General features: G+C 37.7%; 1 protein-coding gene across 1 annotated transcript in view; it reads left to right on the top strand.

Moving 5' to 3' along the window:
• The first annotated feature begins 11,957 nt into the window (after positions 1 to 11,957).
• SLC45A4 (solute carrier family 45 member 4) overlaps positions 11,958 to 24,206 on the top strand; it is a 1,160,736-nt gene continuing 1,148,487 nt past the window's right edge. Inside the window, exon 1 of the mRNA XM_044067266.1 lies at positions 11,958 to 12,138. The gene's annotated coding sequence lies outside the window, so the exon portion shown is untranslated. The remainder of the gene's footprint in view (positions 12,139 to 24,206) is intronic.

Raw genomic sequence — 24,206 nt, 5'->3', positions numbered from 1 at the left:
TATGGTTTGTGATGTAAAATACTTACAACTAGGATTGTGTCAGTGTGGTTTGTTTTTATTTATATAAATGTACAATTGCCTATGTCATAAGTGATGGTTTAATAAAGATGTTTCTTGTTTAAAAACGGGGAGCAGGAATTTAATAATTTATGTAATGCTGGTTAGGTTATATGATATATATACCAATATATGTAAAGTATAATGTTTGTAAACATGAACTTGTTAATACAGTTTGACGAATTTATATAAACGTAAATTTGCCTATGTCATAAGTGATAAATCAATAAAGGTGTTTAAAAAACATAAATAATTCCTTTTTTAATAGGGTTTAATCTAAATCTCCATATAAATGTAAATAACACATTCAATATTTTTTTCACATTCTAGTGGTATTATGAATACATTTGCTAGATGTGACATCTTATCTAATATTACTGAATTAATTAAACATGCTTTTTTTCCTATATGTTTAAATGTCCTCCAGAATATACAAGTATGCCTTATTTTAAGTACCACATCCTTTCATTGTGTCACTATCTGTTGCTCAATATCAAAGCTTATTCCCAGAATTTCTATTTCTTCTTTATTAAACTGAATACCTCTTCTTTTTACAGAAAACCCCAGTATTTTACTTTTTTCCTCATTTATACTTAAACCTAACACCTTTAATTCTTTGTCAAGTGTCTTAATAGCTATATTCATCCATTTCTTTATTTTGAACAACTAATACTAGATTGTCTGCATAAGAGAACATCACTCGAATTTGAATTTCCTCTGGTGTACAATATTTAGCTTCCTCCAATGCCAAATTTATCTTGGTAACTACCGCATTCATAATTACAACTAATAGAATATTACTTGGGACAGCCTTGCTTTATACCACTTTTTATTTCGATTGTCTTACTTAACCAACCATTAACCACTAGTTTCACTTTATTTTTCTTATATACTGATTTCAAAATGTTGATTAGTTTATTACTTATATTCTTTCAAAATTTACCATAATGTTTCATGCTAAATCTTGCCAAATGCTTAACTTACATCGCCTACTAATATTTTCAGTTCTTTTTCCCTATTTATTATATCATCTACCAATGTCTTCCTTTTTCTTTTATTCCAGAAATTGTTTTAGTCAGTAACTTATTATCCTTACTTACTATTCCTTTTTCTATCTTCATAAAAATCTTATAATCAACATTGTTTAATACTAGTGGTCTCCATTGTTATGCATATTCTTTCTCCCTTTTTCCATATAAATTTCATTGCACCCATACATATTTTTTCATTTACCACTTTTTCAAACCACCCATTCAGCACTTCTAAAAATGTTCCTTTTTCATTCTTGTATGTCCTTATACATTAGATAATCAAGTCCATGTAATCCTGTGCCTGCTTCTACATGTACTGTTTTCAAAACATTTTTAAATTCTATCATTGTACTCTTTTCTTCCATTCTATTATTGTGTTCTTCAGTTAATTTTTTTTAAGTTCCAGCTATTTTTCTTATAGTGTCACATATGGAAAACATTTCAAAATATGCCTTTTTATTGGCTGCATTATTTTTTTTCTTTATTCACTATACATCCTTCCTCATTACTTAACTCTTTCATTATTCTTATTTTTTCTTCACCATTTTACTTAGATATGGTGCTACTTCTTTTCTTCCTTGTAAAAATATCTTTGTTTGATTAACACTTTTTTAATTTTCTCTTGGTTCATTTCATATAACATTTTCTCTTTTTCTAGAAACACTTCTTTATTGTCTATTACATTTTTTAAGACTTGGTTACTGATTTCCTAATATTTCTTTTTGTCCTTTGCCATTCCAGCACCTCTTTTCTATATTGTTCTCTTAAATTAATCTACCAACTTGTCTAATCTTTATAAAATCCTCTCATGTTTATATGATCTAACCATAGTTGATGTATTATTTCTTTTACAGACTCATTTAACTCTGAAACATTAATTTTTATCCCCCTACTTATTTTTATATAGCCTATTCTTTCTTGAATCTCTGTCCAAATTGCTACATGGTCTGAAAAACCTCTAATTTTAACTTCTTGATATAATATCCTTAGACTCTCTGATACTATAAAATAACAATTTTCAGTTTTCAAATTACTCCTTTTGTATCTTCAGTGTTTGTTTTTCCATAAGTACATTTTATTGCTTTTGATCATATCTGAAATGACTTTTACCTCTGCCCCTTCTTTTCATCTATGTCTTAAATCAGAATTGAAGTCTCCCACTACTATCACTTTCATATTTACACTCACATAATCAAGTATTTTCCTAAACATAATCTTGCTTTGTTTTTGTAAAGTATATGTAGAAAGTGTAATAACCCTATATATTTGGTTCTTCCATCTTATATCTAATATTACTATTCTACCTAATACTACTAATATATAATCCAGAATTTCTATGCATTCTTTACATAAAATTACTATGCATGAGCATTTTTTATTTCCTCACCACACATAACTGACAATGAATTCCTTCCTCCAGTATTTCAATGTCTCTGATCTGACCGCCTAATTAAAAGAGATGGTGGTGTAGCTCTAATCTACGCCAATCACTTATCCATCACTCCCTTCCCAAATCCTAACCCTTCCTTTAATAACGCAATAATAGTTACTGGCATTCTAAAATTAAATGACCACAAATGTATCTGCATCATCTCCCTTTACATTCCACCTGGTAACAACACCAGTACCTTGGAAGACATCCTCTCTTGGACCTCCTCAAATATTAATTATGAAACCTATATCATGGGAGATGTAAATATTGACTGGCAAACAATCTCTAATCATGATCCCACCTTAACAATCAATCTCTTCGAGTTCACCCAACTTATTAACTCGACCACCAGGCCCAACAAAACCAACCTCACTGGCTCTATCCTAGACTGGATCCTGGTGTCACACCCAAACAGAACTACCATATCTGGTGTCACTCCCGACCCACTAGGAGACCACCTCCCTGCCTTCACCCATAGAACTACTTCCTCTTCCCCATTCTCCCATAAACTCCTACATACTCGCAATTTATCTAACTTTAACCCCTCTACCTTCTCTGACTCCCTCAAAGCCACCAACTGGATCCCACTAAAAACACTACTCCTAGATAAAGCCGTTGATTTCTTCAACTCCAAATTCCTTACTATCCTAAACTCCTTAGCTCCAATACGAACTAAAAGAGTTAAAGCCAAGACTGCCCCCTGGCTAACTAAAGAAACAAAGAAAATCATGCAACAAAGAGATAAATCCTGGAAAAGCTATCTCCATTATAAGCAACCTGTATTCTTACTTAAATATAAACAACTACGAAACCAAGCCAAAAAACAAGTTATAATAGATAAAAAGTCCTACTATAACCATCTACAAATAAATCATGCTAAAAACCCCAAAAAATTCTGGAACTCCATTAACTCTCTCCTTAAACCTGGCACAATCAACAACCCCTGCCCTGATACCAGCAAATCTGACCAAGACATTGCCAAACTATTCAATACCTTTTTCACCTCTACTATTGCCGAGCTAACCAAAACCTTCCCCAACAACAACCCCCACCCCCTCTGCCCAAGTTTCCTCCAACACACCTCTCTCAACTCCTCTCTTTGAACTTGAACCTGTGTCTACCTACCTCATAAAAACACTCCTGTCCAAACTCAAACCTTGCACCAATGCCCCTGACAATATCCCCTCCTCCTTCTTAAAAATTGCCTCTGAAAGTACTGCTCTCCCCATCAGCATCCTGATAAATAGATCATTACTCGAATCCTATGTACCCAAACTATGGCACTCTGCTTTCATCCTTCCACTCCATAAAGGTGGCAAAAACTATAATTACTCCGACATCCGTCCCATAGCCATCCTCTCACCCATCTCAAAAATTCTTCAAAAATGCATTCACCTGCAACTCATGCCATTCCTAACCAAACACCAACTGCTCTCTCCTACCCAGCACGGCTTCCGCCCTGGACATAATACCAACACAGCCCTTATCTCCTTCCTACACTCTGTCAATTCAGCTCGAGACTCTGGGAATCTAGTTTCATCAGTCCTATTAGGCTTATCTAAAGCTTTTGATACTATCTCCCACTCCCATCTACTAAACCATCTCTCTAACCTTAACATCTCCCCAAGAACTATAACCTGGTTCTCCAGCTTCCTTTCAGACAGGTCCCAAGCTGTAGAATGGGGCCAAGCCTCCTCCAGCTTCCTTCCTACCCCCACAGGAGTTCCCCAAGGGTCCATACTCGGCCCTCTGCTATTCAACATCTTCGTAAACGACTTCCACAAAGCTATTCCCAATACCAAAATTGTCCAATATGCAGACGACTCTACTTTGATCTGCTATGCCCCTAACCTTACAGAACTCAAATCTCTAACCCAAACCGCCTTCTCAACCACTAAAAAATGGATGCACCAAAACCACCTCTTACTAAATGCTAACAAAACTAAGATTCTCCTATTCACTCACTCTAAAACCACCCCCTCTGTCAAAAACCCATTTCAAATTACAAGCCTTAACAACTCCATCATTGACATCATTCCCTCTGCAAAACTCCTAGGGGTCACCATTGATGAACACTTAAAATTCAATACCCACATCCAACTTAACATTAAAAAAACCCACATAAAACTTGGCCTACTATACAGAAATAATCAATTTATCTCCCCCTCTACTAGACAGACCTTGGCCACTACCTATCTCCTCCCATCTCTTCTATATGGTGCTCCTCTACTTACAAATCTATCATCCACCCTAACCACCAAACTGGAAATATGCTACAATAAAATCTCCAAATTCGACACCAAGTCAAATTCCCTCTCTCATCACTGCACCTCCCTTCAAACTTTAAATTGGCTTGAACTCCCTAATCAACTAGACTACCTCCAAATTGTCTCAGCCCACAAACCTATATTCCAACCTAGCAGCTGCCCTGCACTATCAAATATTCTTCAACCTTATACCCCCCCCAGACCCCTCAGATCTTCCCACCAAAATCTTATTTCCGTCCACAAACCTAAGTGCCCAGCTGGTCAGCTTCTAATCTCCTTTACCCTAGCTAAAAAATGGAATGCCCTGCCCGCTACACTAAAGACGTGTGACAACCTACACTCCTTCAAAGCTCAACTCCACTGCTACCTGCAAACTCAAAGAAAATGTAACTGTACTCTTCATTCTATCCCTCCTAAGCTCCCCTCCTCCTTCTCTCCTGGCTAAACTTCAAACCCCTCTATTCTGCCACTTACTCACACATTTTTATTATAACTAACAAATCTTTTTTCTTTTTCTTTATCTTTTTTTCAACCTATGTTCTATGCCTTTCACCCTCCAGGACAATTCCTCTTGAAAATCCTAATAGCTTGTTTTTTAAATGAATTCATACATTTTTCTAACTGTTTTGTGGAATTCCCACCTATTTTTGATTGTAATAATAGTTCAGTGTATTTTACTATTATCTTTCATTATGTGATTTACCATTGCACTGTGGAGCTTTTCTCCCCGGGCCTCCACTGAAAACGGTCTCTCGAGCCCAGTGGACCTCCCCGATCACCAAACTGAAATAAATAAATAAATAAAATAAATATAAGTTCCATATAACTTTGCTTTTCCATAACCCATTAACTGGTATTTTTTCTTCTTCTGTTGTTGTTAGATATGGATACTATAATATCCATATCTAACATTCTACATCATTCTAACACTCCTAGCCTTCATTGAACATTCTTTATACTATTCATGTTAATGGCTAGGATTCTCACCTTGTGGAAAAGTTTCTGTTGCTTTTATCATTTTCCTTTTTTGTTTGCTACTATACCTATATTTTTAAATTTGAGTTTTCTATCTTTCACTCTTTTCCCAATAGAATTTCCTTTACTTTTAACTCTTATCCATTTATCTTCCACTTCATCACTTGAATTACTTACTCCTTCCTCTATCTCTCCTTCTTTTCCTTTGTTTCCCTCATACATTCTTTTACTTCCATACTTATATATTCCTTATTCACATTTTTCCTGTTGTGTTTCTTCTGTATTATCTACTAAAATATTATCCCTATCTTGGTCCGACTTTGTTTTTTTGTGTATAATACTCTGTAGCATTACAATCCCTCCATGAATGTCCTATTTTTTCACACTTTATATATTTTTGCTCACATTTTTGCTTTATGACCAACTTTACCACAAATAAAACATTTATTTCTGACACAATCGTTAATTAAATCATTTTCACCACACAAAAAACATGTCTTTGGTTTTCCCCACTATCTAACCAATCCCATAATCCCCTCCACATTAATCATACTTGGCAAATCCATTATTTTGTCATTTTGCATTTTCAATTTAACACCACATTCCCATCCCCCAGTGCATAAACCTCTATTGTCATAGATCTTTGTAATGTGCATAACATCTCTACACACAATTTTTAAATCATCTCTTTCAACGTCAGTGCGAAATTGTATACTCTTTTTTATCTTCTCTCGTAAGTACCTACACAACATATAAGCTCCAAGGGGTTTCATTCTTTCTCTTTTCATATTGCTCTAAAAAATTCCCATGTACTGTGCCTCCTCAAAAAAAATTGTCACAAAAAGTATTTTTGTTAACACAAATAAATGCTCTTACCTCTCTGGGTTCAATATCCAGTGGTGAAATGATGCTGTCCCGTATTTCATACCTGTCCAGTTCCTTTTCTGTTTTGTTACTTATTCTCACCTGATGCTTTCTTCTTACTTCTGTTTTCTTCTCTTCTTTCACCTTCTCTTACCACTTGTGTGTATGATTTATTTTCTTCCTCCCTTATTTCCTGAACTTCTTCTTCTTGAATTCTGTCCATTATTTCTTCCCATGACACTGCCGTCTCACTCTCTGGTTTGCTGTGTTCAATTACGTCCTTCAAATAAGCATACTACACCCCCCCCCCCCCAGACTGGAGAGTTGTAACAACACACTCAGGTATTGCAGAATATGTTGCAAACAAATTTCATTGAAATAACTCCTCTGAAGCCACCATATCTACTTTGACTCCTTTTTGCCTTTTACTTGACTTTCCTCTACTTTCTATTCTCCCTCCTCCATTCTCCTCACTCCACATAACTTCCAATTTATTATGTGCCACATTTGGCTTTTCAGCTGTTCGATTAACAGCTTTACTCAAATCAAAAACCTGAAAAACCTCTATTTCCTCCTCCATGCTCAATTTTGGACTTCCTACTTCTCCAAGCAACCTCTGCACCAGAACCAGGAGACAGAATGAGTAACAAAGAATTGCATCCCTGTATGCAAAGAGTAGGTGAAGTTCTGCATTGCCCTGGCCATAGTTCCCCTAGTTAGTATGAATACCACTTCAAGTCTCCCCTGAAAAGAGTCTACTTTGTAAATAATAAAAATAATTCCATTCTGTACTAGTTTCTAGTTTACTGTGTACACAGGCTTCATTATGATTGCAGCATAGTCAAAGGATAAAACATTCTATTAATGTAAGAGGGGGGGACTGGGAAGCATCCCTGGAATATAAAGAACTGTTGTGGCAAATAAAACTGAATGCCACAAGACCACCAGGGCTTAATGATGCAATCAGTATCAACAGTGCTCTTAAGTTACGTAGGGCCAAATTATAGAAGGTATTTTAAACAATTATGGTACACAACATAGATGCTAAGGTTTGAATGAATGCATTTTTCACAAACTGGTCATTTCTACTAAGGGGTGGCCACTAAAGTCAATGTGGAAGGATTTAGTTTTGTAAATGCTTAACACAGTGCTAACAAAGTGGATTCAAAATATTTATAAGTAAGACTTGAATGCATTATATCTATTGGTATGAATGTATTAATTTATATTTTAAAAAATAAGATGTATTGATTATTAAATTCAACATTGTGATTTATAAATTCATTAAGATCAATTAATATTAAGATTTTTAAAGCTGAATATTTTACACATAGGAATATTTATATGTACAATTATATTTATATTTATGTTTAAATTTATATGATTTAATTTTAATATTTATTGTATCTTAACATAATGGGATTTTAATAAAAATTTTTAGAAATAGTTTTTATTTAGATATAGTGGGACCCTTAGAATACAATTATAATACGATGATATGAAATGCTATTTAAATAATATATATAAAAAATATAAAAAGTAATGATGGTAGAAAATATTTAAGAAGTTTTTTATAGGATGTTTTTGCTGCTGCTGATTTATTTTCCATGTTCTGTTTCTGCAACTGTTGTTAACATCAAGTATGTATCTTTAAATAAAAGAGAACTATATATTAATGAGACTACACTAAATAATTAATTGTATAATTGGCTATTGGAGTGACAAAAGTATAAATTGAATGCACATGGAGTATAACACTGTCTTGATAAAGCCTGGGAGAGCCCGGGCGAAAGCGCTTGACTGTATTGTGATTTTAAATCATTCTTCGTGCACATTTTATTTGTGAAGTTTAATTAAAGCAGAGTTTTCCATAAACTATCCGGTTCCTGGTGATATCTCTGGTCGTGTGCTTGTTGGCGTTGTTGCTGTCATTGCCTTTGGTTCCAAGGATTTGTGTCGTACAAAGGATAAAACAATCTACCATGTTCATTTACTTTACTTTACTGCACATGAGTTTTTTACAAGCAGGTAGTAGATGACCTTCTTATACATATTTCTACGGAATTATCAGAATATCAAAAGAAGTCTCACAATACTGCAGATAACATGAGTTCAGTCATAGGAGGTGACTAGGGAGGATGGGAGTGTGTAGTCACTGCTGGCTCACCCATCCTGAGAGAGAGAGAGAAAGAGAGAGAAAGGTGACTGGCTTTCCATATGGATAATACCCACAAGAGCACTGGGCCTTCACTTAGTGAAGTTCCAAGTCCATGCTGTCATAGTGTACTAAAACACTAGGAAGCTCAGTGAAACATGGCATGCAAAGGCACACCTCCCCTCAGGAGGCAGAATTTGTGAGGTCTGTAGATCTGCCAAGGAAGGAGGGAAGGAGGGAGCACTCCCAAAGGGAAAGGGTAGACAATCCCTGACCAGAAACCTGTCTTACTTCCTATCATCAAACTTTTGATAGGGAATGAAGACCTGATATGGGATTCCTGGCAGGAATGAATGGGCCTTAGGACTCCCACCCAGCCAGAGAACACCCAGCTCCCATTCCTCCAGAATGAATTTGTGAACTGGGAGAAGGTAGATAAGCCCACAAGCAAAGTCTTGTCATGAAGCAAAAAAAAAAAAAATAGATTTGCTATGCTTTAATATTCATTCTGAATGGTTATTTTTATTTTTAAAGGGTGTTATTGTTCTGATATTTGAAATACAATACATTTTGAATGTTAAAACAATGTTATGTAGCTTCAGCACCAAATATTAAAAAAACTCTTGACCAAGGCCTGTATCTCAGCTGAATAGTCAAGAAAACACTATGCAACACTATAGTAAATGTCTGAACAGCAAAGAAAACCACACATTAACAGGAATTATCATTAAATATCCAAGAAAACATTGCAATAATAATGTTAGTATTTCCTCAAACAGCTGCTCAACTCAAATTAATAAACTGAACTGCTACAGTACAAAATCCTACACAAATTAAATGAGCTATTTTAGTCAGAAAATAACCCATGGCACAAAGGTAGCATATATTTTAGTCATCTGAATGTCAAAAAATTTATTATAGTGTGACTAAAAGTGGGAACTTGTAAAAGGAAAGTCAGGTAGAGTACAACATTTAGACATGTTGCCTTCAAATAAAATATGCATTTAGGAATACAAATGTGTACTTGCCAATACCCACATTCATGCTGTATCCCCTTCTCAAGACAGGCAAAGCATATCAGCCCTGGAGTAAATGTATGGGTACCCATCCATTCATCCAGGTTAAGTTTTCAGGATGCTATTGTGCCACTTTGCTTAACTTGAAGATGAAGTTTGTTGCAGAGGTGAGTTAGACTTTGGATAATAAATGTGTTTCTCAAGCACATTTTATTTATGTTCTGGTGGCAGCTTAGGTCCCTGGTTCTTGTATTAGTGGAGCTCTGTGACTTGCTAAGATACAGGTGTTCAAGGACAACTGGTTCTCAAATGGCATGGGATGCAAGACGTAGAGCACCAAGCAAGAGACTGTAAGAGACCAAGTAAAGTGATAGCACTTCAAGCCTTTTCTGGTATTACAGGGATTTTAGGCCAATGATCTAGGTTAGAAACCTCTGGTGCCTTTTCAGTTGACTAATAGGTCCAATTATGGCTGCACAAATAGGGATGATAACTTATTTTGACCTGCATAATATCTCTTTAGATATCAGTTATGCTGATATGTGGTGGTGGTCAAATGAGAGAGAATTATCAACCCAGATTCCAAGATCCCTAACTACATTATCATTTTGAAGTGGGGAATTGACTAGATTGTCTGTTGAGGGTGAGAGTTATTTACTAAATGTGACAATTCTATACTTTCTTACATTTAATTTCATACACCACTTGTTTATGCAAGTTAATTTATTCTGTAATGAATGGTTGTCAGAGGGAGATTTTGCATTTGAAAAAAGTCTCAGATGGATTAATTTTGATAGTTAGTTCACAGCCAGTCTATATTTTTCCTTTCGTACAATTTTAACTAGCTAACCATCACCAGAAATCCGCCTGACTGCCTCTGATAGTTTCTGTGAGCTGCAGTTTTAATAAGTCTGCAGTAAAGAGTTTCCCAGTCAGCTAGTGTTCATGACAATTCTTTGAATTCCATTTTTCTTTATTTGTGCAAAGTGGTTACACAAAGAATAACTTACAAAGAACCACACAGAGAACATGACTCGTGCACTTCCCATGTTGCGGAACCCCCTAACTTATATAAACCAACTCAGTAGTCACACAGTAGGGAAAAGTCCAAGTTCACAATTTGCTGAATTCAGTAGTCAAAAAACAGCTGCAAAAAGTGCAAGTTTGTGGGTTGCTGAAAGTGTTTCTCAGAGTAAACATTTTAGACTATCAGCATTGGCAAGGTACTTTGAGAGAGTTGCAATGTTTCCATCCGCTGTTAACACAGCAACTGCATTATAGCCAACATTGCTGGTTATGCTTATCCAGGACTGAGTACGAATTATTATTACTGTCTGGTTGTAAAGAAAGTTCCAGTTGCTCTGTGAATATTATGAGTGGTAGAAGGGCATTGTGTGAGCCATACTTTAACACCCCCTGCCATGGGGTTCACCACTGATAATACAAGCATTTTTGTGTGAGCATGTGTTACCTGTCTGATATCTTAGGGTCACCAGCATGTGAGAGTGATTTCAATTATCCTTTGGAAAGGCTGGGCTCCATGAGAATAGAGAAAATGTAACTTTGCCTGCATGACAAATTACTTTTTTTAATTTTTCTTCATTGAATGTGTATTACTACACAGACTATTGTTTAGCAAATATCTACGATGGATTTATTCTAATCAAGAGAACCTAACATGTTCTACCAGGGAAAATATACCATGAGGCACTGTAAGGTCAGAGACAAATTCCAGAACCAGTATGTGCTGGCACTGGAAGAAACAGATATGGATATTGCATCTAACCTAACACAAACCAACACATAATATTAAAAATAACTTAAAACTGATAGATGTGAAAGAAATACGATGTTGTACTTAAGCTTAAATATCCTGAAATAACATTTGAAAATTAAATACAGGGAGAATATTTAAACATGTATCTTTGCAAGTGACAAAAAAAGCACAATTTCAAAATCTAAGCTATTTCTGCAATATCCAGTCTAGGAGAGTGTATTTTCTGCTTTGAATCATACAATAACTGTTGTGCAGTATACTTTTTCTCAATTCCATATAATTCCTTGGCTCCTTTAACAATAGCCCCTCCTCCATTCCCTCTTCCTCCCAATTTCTTATTAAAAGACCTTGTCAGCAACTGCAGAGAGTAGGTTTCTCCTTCCCCTGCCACTGTACTGCAGAATATAATCTTGGAATAAAAACATGAGCTAAGAACTGCAAGAATCCAAAGGTATTCCTTTGCACAAAATCTGCGTCCCACGAAGAAAAGCAGGAAGGATTTATTTATTTTATTTTGTCTTAGAAAAAAAGCATTCATTCATTGCGTTGACAGAAAGGAACCAGGTAGGAACTCTGTTTACAGAGTATTTTTACTCTTTGCCTATGTACATAAACATGGGATTCTAGTGTATAGTAACAAGAGAGCAACTGTCAGCAATAACTGGTAGCAGAGCAAGGACTGAGTGACTGCAGATGTTAAAGCCTCTCTCTCTGCAAAGGGTGCAAAGTACGTGCTAGCAGGAGTGACAGTAAGGTACAGTACCCTGACCTCTTCCACCTCACCTTATTCTCACACAAGCACGCATGCACATGCATATAAAACTGGCTTCAGCAAATTGCATAGGGAATATCATCATCTGAAACATCAACCTCTCTGAAATGTGAGAAAACATTCTGCAATAAAAAAAAATAGAAAAAAGCCAGAGCTAAAATAACAATAAAGGTGTCTTGCTGCAAATTCAAGAGACTTAATGATACAGAAATCAAATGCATATAACATGTATGGCACAACTTTCAAATAAAGTTCTGAGGAAATTATTTTGTGTTCTGCTATTCTACCGCAGCTTCTTAACTGATAGTTAATATTTCTTGCACTGTTTAAGGTAATGTACATTAGTTCACAGACTGTTCTCCAGAATGAATGACCTCATATGATACAACATTATCGAATACTGAAAATAATATAGAGTTGCATCATATGAGGCAGTATGTCAGTATAGATTATCCCAAGCAGATATCTAGCCCCTATATTGGGGTATGCTAAGCAAATGTATGACATTTAAAAAGTATATGTCCAGCTCTGATGTAGTACAGAATAAATGAATGAGTTTCAGTTTCTATGAAGGTAGTTTTCCTAGTTACAGACCATTTGCTATGGAATTACTAGCTGCCCCAGTTTCTGCAGGACAGTCCCAGAATAAGATAAAATTATTAGTTCTGCCTTGCAAAAGAGTAACAAATAAAATAATAAAAATTGTACATGAGCTGACATCTTAGCAGAGCATATTTCCAATATTTTTCTCAATGTTGCAAAAACAATGGCAGTATAGCTGTAGAGCTTTGAAATACTGAGAGAACAGAAACAATTATGTTTTGATTTTCTACCTCTTATAAAAAATAGGTGTTATGCTCTAATTTGAGGTTGGAAAATGCCCTGCAGAATATTATGGTCTGACAAAAACTCCCACTTTGGGCTTTAGAAAAGGTTGAAGACAAGACTTGGGTGCAAAGGTAGATTAATTGCTATTTCATATACAAATAGTTTGTGATTTTTAAAGGGGAAAGCCTTGCAAAAGGAGGGTTATTTGATTATATAGAGTGGCAGTGATGGATTTAAGCGTTAAGTTATCAGATGTAATTAGATGACCTTAAATGTAAAACAATAGAAAACAATATGGAGATATTTCCAGAGGGTGCTTACTTGTTCTACAAAATGAAGTTAATATATATCTGGTGTTTACATTACTTCAGCTATCTAACTGTAAAGGAGGACAAAGAGGTTTGTTTTTACTACAGGAGTTGCGTCTAAGAGATGATAAAGTAAGTCAGAAAAATAATATGCTGCTTTATTTGTGGATTAGGAATAATGTGATAAAACACAATTCAGAAAATCTTGTTTTTTTAATGCATTTTATCAAAAGCAGTGGTTCTCCAAAACACTGCATCCACACACACACACACACACACACACACACACACACACACACACACGCACACACACACACACACACACACACACACACACACACACACACACACACACACACACACACACACACACACACACACGCACACACACACACATACACACAAACACACACACACGCACACACTCATACATGCCTCCGAGGAGGCTTCATGTCACTCCCATATACTCATACCCCCACACACGCACTGACAGATATGTATCTATATAGATAGACAGATAGATAGACATATAGCCAGACAGACTCATAATGTAGGTGGATCTATGTACCACTCACCACTGCTAAATTTTAACATTAGCTCCAAGAATGTCAAACTTTATAGAAAAGGGATTCCTCTTTAGTTTGAGGTGTGAAAAAATTTGCTTAGGAGACCTGCACTGTTTCATTATATTTACTCAGTACACCACAAATCAGTGTCTTATGTTGTGCATAACTGCCTGCATCCATTATTAACAGTATGCATAATGGCTAGAGAGGCTGTCTTCTTTATAACCTCATTCCTGGTAGGCACATTAGAAGTGACTTAATGAATACTGCATGATGCTTTACATCTCTGTGCTGAAAATAGCCTTTTTGCCTTCACTTAAAAACTGATCATGCATTTGGTGGGTGCTTTAGCACTCAGTCAGATGTACTTAGGACATTAGGGCTAAACTGTATTAATTAAATGCATCATTGGCATCTTAAATTCAATTCCCATATACGACACTGATGCAGTCTGAGAGTGGATCCTATAATGTGATTATTTTTATGAAAAGCACTGAGCGATAATTTTCTTTCGGTACAACTCTTCCATTTTCCTGCATTATTTTCTATTATGCAAACCTGCTTAGAAAGCATAACCTTTTGCTGAAATGTGACTCCCATTAAGTGCAAAGCCTATTACAGTAATGGTGCTTGCTCACGCTGGCTGACAGAGGCAGAGAGCATTTGTAAACTGTACACTCAGCACTTTGCAGATAATAGAGTCAGACAACTTTGCCTATACAATTCTGCCAATTTGAGCTTCATGTTTACCTTTCTAGCCAGGGTCTTGCTTTTCCTGTCAGGTAAAATTAAGTTCCATCACAGTCATATTCTACACTTGGGAGGGGCGGGTCAGAAGTGTAAAAGCATTTGCTGTATGTGCTAACATATAATATCCTTCTGGTGAGATAGGTAAGTAATTGTAAATCTTTCACTTACAAAAGCGTTTAATTTGTCTTATTATTCTTGTTTCTAATGTTGCAAGGTTGGTTTTAGTCAAACTTTCCAAGCAGGATAACTAATAAGATTATAATTCTTCCAGATGGATTGCACAGTACTGTCATTTCAGGTATTTACATTTAATCATATTTCCTTTTATTTAGTAATAAGTTGCAGCATCATTCAAGATGTGTCTTCATAGTGGGTTGTAGTGAACTATGTTTTATAGGTTCATAGGTTCATAGGTTTATACTAGGCTATCTGCCCTAAGGCATTTATAAGCCTAGCCCAAATTTTTGTGGCTTACGCCACCCCTTATATGAAAAAATACTGTGCCCATTAGTTTGTTGTGCCTCTGTCCAGCAGTGACACAGAGATGATTCCCAGGGTAAACCTACGATCTCCCATCCACAGGTCAAGATTTCTCTTGAACAGAGCCAGTGAGGTGCTCTGCCTCACATGGACTGGGATTTTATTCCTCAGCATAGGGAGTCTCTGAGTGATAAATCTATCCCTCCAGCACGTCCTATTTATATCCGTGCTAAGGTTTAAGTCTCTTGCTCTAGTGGTTTTGGTGGATTTGGATTTTTTGAGGTGGAGCATGTCCATTAATTCCGGGTTGGACATGGCCTTGTATGTCAGGCACATGTCACCTCTGAGTAGACGGTATGCGACTGAATAGAGCTGGAGTTTCTTCAATCTGGCAGCATATGACAGATTTTGGAGTCCCTTTATCCTTTTGGTGAGGAACTTTTGGGGTCTCTCCAATTGCTGCAGATGTCGGGTGAGTTACATCCCGAATGGGGTATTGTACTCGATCATTGGTCTGATAAGTGAAGAGTACAGGGGAACAATGACCTCACTAGATCTGGATGTGAATCCCTTCATGATCAGGTGGGCAATGTAGAAGGTCTTTCTAACCACTTTAGCAACGTGAGTGTCAAAAGAAAGGCCACTGTCAACCTGGGTCCCCAGGTCCCTGATAACCTCTTCTGTGCTTAGTGGATTGCCACCTATATGGTAGCTTGGGGTTACCTTGTTTTTCCTGAAGGGTATGACTATACATTTTTGGCGTTTAACTTCAGGCCATGGCTCTGGCACCAGCTATCTGTTTCCGTGAGTCCCTTCTGAAGGATATCCGTGTCTGATGCACTTTCCACTATGGCCCAGTTTGCAGTCGTCTGCAAACTTTGTCAGCCAAAGTCCTCCCATGTTGGCCTGTACTTCTGAGAAGTAGATGCCGTACAATAGTGGGCCAAGGACCGAGCCCTGTGGGACACCACTTGTGACCGGCTTGGAGTCTGACATAGCGCCAGCAACTCTAACCCTGTGGGTTCTGTCCTTAAGCCAGTTTGCAACCCATCTTGTGACATATGGGTTTACATTTAAGCTGGTAAGTTTTTCTACAATACCCGAGTGGGGTATTGTGTCGAAAGCCTTTGCAAGGTCAAGGTAGGCTGTATGGACTGCCTTTCCCTCATCAATGGCCTTGGTGACTGTTTCGAAGAAGTCGACCAAGTTCAAAAGGCATGATCTTCCCTTAATGAAGCCAAACTGGGTCGATGTGAATAATGATAGTAAAAATGTAGCCCTCCCCATATAATAATTATGATACATATCATAAAACACTAACACTTAGACATCAGAGTTAGGCAGAACTGACTGTATTTTAAATAGCACACACACATAAACATATCGGATCATTTTTAAGTGCCCCAAGTGTATGGTCACTCTGCAGTATCCCTTTTGAACAGAGCCACTTTGAAGAGTGTAGAGATTAGGAGCTCACACTACTGGCTCCCTGGGCTTTATTAGTTTGGCTGGTGAGTGAGTTTAGTCTTGAAGTGTCCTCTTGAAACCTTATCAACCTTGGAAGAGAAATTTAATTGAGATTGCATTATGTGCAGGGGAAGCCTAGTTATCTTGCATGTTAATGCATTGATATAACAAAGGGATAATGTTTTGAGCTACATTAAGGTAAAGAGCACAAGGCCAAGAAAAGGTGTATCATGTTAATAAACATTTTCAAGAATGTCAGGTAACAAATGGGTCTGCTGTGCATTTGAGACTTTACTTACCCTGCGTTTTCCTACTACAGTAACTGCATCACTTGGAGTAGAAAGTCAGTTATTGCTCGAGTTCAGGACAATGATGGAGATCAGAATGTGACTGCCAAACTCATTGAAGAGGCATTCATTTCTGTCCCTGCAGCCTACTTTAATGGGTACTGAGATTGCTGTCTTTGCTGCACTTCGTGCAGATGATGCTTCCTTATTCCTTCCCAAGTGCATCTCAGACTAATAAACTGGGGAAATTCCTCAGTTATGACAATATAAGAATGGACCCCTTCTGTAAATTAGAATAACCATCTCCTTAAGATGTGCTTCAGTGACTTGTGTATGTACACAACAATCTCCTGTACACACTTTGATCATTTACTATAACATGAAGTCAAAAACTCATTATTCAGCACACATCACTCTGTATAACTGCTATATGGTTAATAACATATATTTTCATTTCAGTGTTTTAATCTGAGACCTGATCATGACTGAGAAGGGTGTAAACTGCACTATCTATCTAGGAAACAAATGGAAAATAAATAAATAAACAAAACAAACAAACCAGGCACCCTTACCATCTCTGAAATCTGTTAGGCATTGCTAAAGGGAAGGAGAAATCCTTTCACCTGAGTCAACTTATACAAGCAAGACATCTTAAAAGAGCAGGTACATACACGTGATGCATGTTACAAAGTTGACTTATCAAAATGTCAGTGTTCACATAACTGAGACTGGAGCATCGTTCTACTGTCTTGAACAGCCAAAACATTGACTACCCACATTGTTTTCCAAGGAGGGCAAGCCCCCCTGCACTCCCTGCCCCCTGAACATTATATGTTTTTATTTATTTAGCCCATGCTGACCAGGTTAGACCCACCAGACTATTAGCTCTTTTCAGGGAAGACCCGAGGTAGTATCTATACTACTAAGGGAAATTAGCCCAGGGTATCAGGGAACTTCCCCCTACTCTTTTCAATACACCCACCAACTCAAACAAATGGGGCATCAGTTTAACATTTCATCCTGAGGACAACGCACTTAGGAATGCAGCACTCCCCTTATGCTGTGCAATGCAGTGTCAGTAATCAATCTACCTAGTGTGGGAATAGAACCTACAGTTCATGAGTTCTTGATGAGTCAGCCCATCTGAACGATGTGAATGTCAACTTTCTGATCAGTCAACAAATCCCATGCTAGACAGCGCACATAAAGGAACAGGTGATGTTGCTGTCTTTGCTTCAGATGCACTGACATGCTTCTTCCATCCTGAGAAACTCACACTAGTAATGCAGAAAGATCCCCTCCTGTGACCATTAGAGTTTATGCAGTAAAAATTCAGAATTGATGGACCTTAAGAAACCACTCAAGGACCATTTTCTTACAAAATGGACTTGAACCTACGGTAAAGGCACCAAGTGAAGTATGTCTCTTCCACTGCGCATTCTCATAGGTTACTAATGTCCTCTTCGTTATTCTTTAAGTATTGCCAGGATTCGAATCCCTGCCTAAACTTCACAGATTCATAAATTCATAGATTGTTACTAGGCTAACAACCCGAGGTGGCCTTTCTAGTCCCAGCCAACTTTTCCTGAAAGAATAATGATGTCCTGTATCCAAATAGGACATTGAGAGCCAGGCATTTATAACTACCTCTGTCCATAAGGGACATGGGTAGCAGGCCAGGTGTAAATTTCCTATTCCCCATCCACTGGTCGAGGTTGTGCTTAAACTGGTTAATAGACAAACTCAACTTCACATGGATGGGAAGCCTGTTCCATAGAAGGGGCACTTTCTGGGGCATATATCTGTGCCTCCAGTATGTTCTGTTTAAGTCACAGACAAAATTCCGGTCCCTAGACCAAAATAAGCATTCTATATTTGTCTGTCTGTAGCAGCATCAAGGCAACTGTCTAAATGTATGGACTTCTTACCTTGGTGTGGAATAAACCCCCTGGTCAACCGCTTGGAGGGCAGCTATGCTCACTACTATACCACCAATGTTACTTACTCCAGTGACTGTTATTTCCATTACTGTTTTGCTTCTACATTTGAAATTATGATGGTTAAGTACCTTAAAATGCTCCACCTGAACCTGCTTTAAGCTTCCTAGCAATGTTACTTCACTCCTGCTACTGTGACTATGTACATGTCAGTTGGTATAACTACAGCTAAGGTACATTTCATAAAGTAGAAAAAGTTATAAAGCCGCTCCAATATAGGAACCACAAAGAAGCAAAGGAACCACGACCATCAACCACAGGTTAGCAGATGCTGACAATAAGGCACCGACCAGGAATGTAGTAAAACACCAAGATACATTTCATATCTAACTTCTATACTGCATTAATCTACACAGGCCTTTCTGCTACTACTGTTGCAACTCCTTCCCAAATCTTCTTCTTTCAGCTTTTTCTGGTTAGGGGTTGCTACAGCAGATCACCTGTCTGCTCATGATTAGCAGTGGAGTTTTACAGTGTTGAGTTGCCAGCCCAGTGCCCAACCTTCCACAGAAGGCACATACACACACGCACACATGCCTAGTGCCAATTTTAAGTGTCCAATCCACCTACAGCATGTCTTTGGGAAGAAACTGGAGCACCCAGAGAAAACCCACATGGCCACAGGGAGGACATGCAGACTCCACACAGAAAGCACCACAGCCAGGGATCGAACCGGAGAACTTCTTGCTGTGAGGCAGCAATACTAACTGCTGCACCACCATGGCCACCCCACAACTCCTACCTAAATGTTCTGATAAATTCTATCAGTACTATATTGTCCCTGCTTACTTAATAATGTTATGTGATTGTTGCCAGTTGTACTATGATTTCCAGACTAAACTGGGTATATCACCCTGTATATATGCTTTCTTTCATAGGTGGTTGCAAGGCTATCAGCCTAACAGCCATTTTAAGCTTAACCAAGCATATCCCAAATTTACCAAAATATTACTGATGTGTATAGCAATATCCCAAAGGAATTTTATGTTTACAATATGGGCTTGTCCACACCAAGCTTTCACAGGCTTCCCCAACCATTAGGAACACATAAGTGCCAAACCAGGGGAACAATTCTGATTTCACATCCACTGGTCAAAGTAACATTTGAATAGGTTTAGGAATGAGCTTTGCTTCACATGGATGGGAAGCCTTTTGGGAAATCTTTAAGACACGTACTTGTCCTGCTTTTGTCACAGGTGATGTTTAGGTCATCTAATGCTATTTGTTTTGTGGATGTGCAACAGATTCATCAGTGGCATAGCTCAGCGTACATCAATCTGTAGGAGACAGAATACAGGGATAGGGCTTTGAGGCAGCTCTTCTTTCACTGTCAGTTTTATTTTTATGCATTACATGCTACAAAATGATTTTTGTATTTCCCTGTGGAGGTTTTCTTCTCAGGCCTTCACTGAACATTGCTCATATCCAATGAGAATTTCATGGAAAACAAGCACACTTAAACAACTGCAGTAATTATTATGCTAACACAGCCATTTAGTATTGTCAGTTATAAACATCTCACCAAAATGATACATAGTAGTTTGATTTGCAGCGCTTTTGAACAGTTTCATGTTTACTTCTTCAGAAATAGCTCTGAGTTATGGTGCAGTACTCTGTTACTTGTAATTCCCTATCAATACTTCACTTGTGTTACTGATTTCAGCAGCTGATAAATTATCTGTCTGTTGCTGTAAATGAAACAGCTGTGCTGATGACTTTTATTCAAGTGGCAATGTTTGATTAACACCTCATCCCCATGGGAAATGGGAAAATGGGGAAAAAAGGGGGTTGATGATAATAATGATGATTATTTATTGTAAGTAGTCTGGCTCCGAAAGGCCCTTTTTTAATTATAGCTTATTATAGCAGAAAAATGAGTTAGCATAAAACATTAAATCCAAAATTGTTAAAATAATGAGCATACTGCACTGATATAAATACCATAACAATAAACTAAAAAGACTAAACAGATGGTTGTCAGGTATGTGAGATCTCAGAATTCTTGGGGCTTGGGAATATTCCCTTTCCCTGATTTTGAGCAATCTTGGAAGTATATGTAATTAGTAGCCAGTGTGGGGGTTACAGCCTCCACATGGAGGATGCAGGAGGGCTTGCCCCCTGCAAAAACATTTTTTTTATGTTTTGTTTTGTTTTTTTTTTGTTTTGTTTTAGGCTTTGCATACACCAGTGTTGTTTCTCAGAGCATGAGTAGTATTGCTCCATTATTCAGATTATTAAACATATTGTGGATTCCATTTTAGACATCAGAAAATCCTAATGTTGACGTAAGGTTAACTATATATGTATAACCAGTTCTCAAGGCAAGATAAATCCTTTTATAGCAAGGAAATAATATTCTGATTACACAGACAAGCAAAGAAAAAATAGTCCCACACTGTAGCACTTTACTGTTCCAGTAATTTTTTCACATGGAATTTAACAGCATACAGCGCACGAGTGAAGTGTATTAAATCTCACTAAATCTCCCTTTGCAGAAGGAATTGAACTTGAAACAGAGAAAAGGAGAATGAAAGCAGTTAGCCTTATATAAATTGTCAGACAAGGAACCAGAGCATGGCATAAATTTGATTTTGTAAGGGCTGCATGACTGCATAGCAGGACTTCAACATCCACAGAGCTGAATGCCTTAAAAAATATAAAATATTGTCCCAGCAGAAAAGCCATATTCTGTAGCATACAGTACCTAATCTGTAAATTAGGTAAGAATTCTGTAGTATCTCTAACACTAAAAACACATTGAGTATCTAACAACAGCCTATTATGTCAGGTGGCTGCCAACCCACTGCCTCCTCATATTTCTTAGCTAATGAGCTAAAAGTGATAAGGAAGACTATCTGCAAATTAGTTGAAGACCACTCCCATGAATGGCACAAGGCATTACATTTACACAATTGCAAAGTGCATGGACATTGTCTTCAGTAAGTGAACAGTTATAGTTAGCACCAAAGTGAATAAATCTAGGATGTAAGCCATTTACAGCAAGAGAAATCTTGCTTAACCTGATATAGCAGATATGAGGATTTCTTTATTTTTTACCTTTCTGAAATTAATACCAGAGACTTGAATAGTATTCCAGCAGAGGAAAGATAGGAAACTCTACCAGTGATTTGTGAGCTATGCATAACATGGCTTGAGACTGAAGATATAACAACTACATTAATAAAAATACTGAGGACCTACAGACACTGGATCCTACGATCTGGGGTGTAATTAGATCAAGAGCATCTGAATACTATTCATATAGTTGATGAATGAATTTAGAGTAGCTCATCCCCATTCCACAATATTATATCATTGTTCAGCATGTTCAACATTAGTTGCTGATAAAAAATTGTATCCATAGCAACAATGCCCCCTCCCTTATCTGCTGGTTTAAAAACAAGACTAGAGTCATTACATAGGTTTTGCAACTCAGATCCCTCTATTGCATTTAAATTAACAAAGATGTTCTTTTCATGACAAAATAATATAGAGGTAAAGTCGTCGTCACACATTTTCAAAAAACATTCGACAGATTGTACAGGACAAACACTGGATCCTACCCAGCTCGGCTTTGTTAAGGGCAGATCCTGCTCTTAAATCTGGTCGATTTCTTTGAAACAGTCACCAAGGCCATTGATGAGGGGAAGGTGGTCCACACAGCCTACCTGGACCTCGCAAAAGCCTTCGATACAATACCCCACTCAGGCATTATAGATAAGCTCACCAGCTTAAATATAAACCCCTATGTCATGGGTTGCAAACTGGCTCAAGGATAGAACCCACATGGTTAGAATTCCTGGAGCCATGTCAGACTCCAAACCAGTTACAAGCGGCGTCCCACAAGGCTCAGTCCTGGGACCTCTCTTGTTCGGTATATATTTCTCGGAGGTACAGGCCAACACGGAAGGACTGTGGCTGACCAAGTCTGCAGATGACTGCAAACTAGGTGCCATAATTGACTCTCCAGCCAACACAAGCATCCTACAAAAGGGCCTCATAGAAACAGACAACTGGTGCCAGAGCCATGGCCTCAAGCTAAACGCCAAAAAGTATATAGTCATCCCCTTTGGCAAAAACAAAGTGCCCACAAATTACCACATAGGTGGTAATCCATTAAGTACGGAAGAAGTAATTAGGAACCTGGGGACCCAAGTTGATAGCAATCTCTCATTTGAAAACCACGTGGCCAAAGTGGTTAGAAAAACATTTTATATAGCCCACCTAATCATGAAGGGATTCACATCTAGATCAGGGGAGGTCATTGTGCCTCTTTACTCATCCCTCATCAGGCCCATAATTGAGTACAATGCCCCTTTTGGGATGTACCTTACCAGACACCTGCAGCAACTGGAAAGACCCCAAAAGTACCTCACCAAGAGGATCAAAGGGCTCAGACAGATGCCATATGCTGCCTGGTTAAAGAAACTCCAGCTCTACTCAGTGGCATACCGCCTGCTCAGAGGCGATCTGTGCCTGACGCATAAAGCCATGTCCAACCCGGAATTAATGGACATGCTGCACCTCAGAAAATCCAAATCCCATCGAGCTACACACTCGAGTGACTTGAACCTCAGCACTGAAATAAATAGGACATGCTGGAGGGACAGATTCATAACCCAGAGGCTCCCTTCACTCTGGAATAAAATCCCAGTCCAGGTTAGGCAGAGTCCCTCATTGACTCTCTTCAAGAGGAATCTTGATGAGTGGATGGGAGATCGTAGGTTTACCCCGGGTATCATTTCTGTGTCACTGTTAGACAGAGGCACAGTATACTAACCTTGAAAAAAGGCATAGCAAAATTCATTTAAAATTGGTGGTGAAAGCCAAACACACTCTGGCTAGGCTTATAATTGCCCTAGGGCAGATAGCCTAGTATGAACCTATGAACATAAACTTCTAACATCACAGACCTTTCTAAAGCACTATAGGGATATCTTACTTCTGGAAAAAAAGTCCAAAATAACCTATTCTATTTATTATTTTTGTTTTTTTTTTTTATAAAGAAGAAAAAGAGGTTAAAATATTGCTGCAGAAGCACTAATATCCTACACCTGCAAGGGATTCTAAAGAAAAAGACAATTTTTGGACAACTTCTATCAGCTGCTCAGACTTTTTTCACATGGCTAACCTTCCTTCATTTGGGCTGCTATATTAGACCCATGTTACAGGTCACA

This window comes from Protopterus annectens, chromosome 3.part1 (assembly GCF_019279795.1).
Source record: "Protopterus annectens isolate FY-2018-M chromosome 3.part1, PAN1.0, whole genome shotgun sequence".
In the NCBI taxonomy this organism is placed as follows: Eukaryota; Metazoa; Chordata; order Ceratodontiformes; family Protopteridae; genus Protopterus; species Protopterus annectens.
The sequence above is the reverse complement of the archived record's forward strand: the minus strand, read 5'-3'. Positions and strand labels throughout refer to the sequence as shown.